The sequence below is a fragment of the Otolemur garnettii genome, unplaced genomic scaffold (genome assembly GCF_000181295.1).
Source record: "Otolemur garnettii isolate 467f Iridium unplaced genomic scaffold, OtoGar3 scaffold00083, whole genome shotgun sequence".
NCBI classification, from domain to species: Eukaryota; Metazoa; Chordata; class Mammalia; order Primates; family Galagidae; genus Otolemur; species Otolemur garnettii.
In genome coordinates, this window is record NW_003852478.1 from 5,146,772 (window position 1) to 5,148,106 (window position 1,335).

At 34.7% G+C, this 1,335-nt stretch overlaps 1 protein-coding gene across 9 annotated transcripts in view; it reads right to left on the reverse strand.

The window, feature by feature from the left end:
• FRYL (FRY like transcription coactivator) overlaps positions 1-1,335 on the reverse strand; it is a 260,014-nt gene that overhangs the window by 185,292 nt on the left and 73,387 nt on the right. The gene's annotated exons all lie outside the window — the stretch shown is intronic.

The following is a 1,335-nucleotide window of genomic DNA, read 5'->3' on the forward strand; positions in this document are numbered from 1 at the left end:
GCTGATGGATTCCTGGGCCATGAAGTATATGCTATCATTTCTGTGATACATGAACTTTCATGCTTCCTAGAAATAAAACCAATGACCACAGGGAGGTGTCTTTCAATAAAAGACTCACGAACAATAATGTACATGCCATCTTTTATGATCACTAAAGGTCTTGGAATTTTTTAACAATAAGCCAAATCTTAAATCTAGCACTGAAACTCATATTACTCTTGTGTCATAACCAGTTTCTTGTTACTTTTTCTGTTTAATGCATTCAGTTCCCAACCCGTTGGAAAGGGCTCTCTAAAACATGAATTTTGTGCTTAAAACTCTTAATCTGAAATTTGTTTAGCCAAGATAGAAAAATATAATATCCCATTTACTTACAGGCATAATCAACTAAATCATGACTAATGCCAAATATTCAAAGTAAAAAATATGGTAAATATGAATAAAACATTAAGTTATTTACACTGGTTCATAATCAATATAATTCGGACTCATTAGAATTTTTGACTGCCCAATCAAATATTTCTAAATCTATTAACAATGTGATATCTATATTTCTGCCAATTCTTGACTCACAGAATCATTTCTCCCCCAAAGCAAAGAATACTTATGTGACAAACAGCATGTCATATCTTGTGGGTACAATAATATATTGAACAATATTAAATGAGACTGAAACAATTGTCCACTCTAAGTTCCAGGACGAATCACAAAAGCAGTGATTCCCTTACATCACCAAGCAATTCGGGAAGACCCGGACACTCCCACCAGGACTGACTCCCACCACATCCAGGTGATTCATTTTGCTCTGCCTTCAAAGCAAACATTTTCCGTGCAGATATAGCAAACGCTAAGGCCAGGCTTTTTACATGTGCTTGCTCTTCTTGTAACCACACTGTCACAGATTTATGACATTTTATGAATTCCCAATATTTGTCCCGAATTTTTTAATACCTCTTCAGTAGACACAACTTTCTCGTTTTCCAACTTTTCGCTTTTGATAAAACAAACACGTCTTTCGGTTACCCTGGAAATAGCTGGCTTATCCATCTCTGGCTTTCTTTATAATCATTTTTAGTAGGGCTAAGAGCACTGGGTTTTTTCTGGGATTTTTTGATCCGTTTTCTTACATGTCAAGCACATTTTCATTGTGTGACATTTTTTATTTTCATTTCGCTTCTATTACTTGGAGAACATTTTGTAAGTAAAAAAGAGTAATTTTTCCTATTACTCTTATGCTACTACATTTGAAACAGTGAAGGTCATGGAGGTTAGTTAACTGGAGGTGGTCATGCTCTATACATGACCGTTGCCTTTTTTTCTTATTTAAGAAGAAAA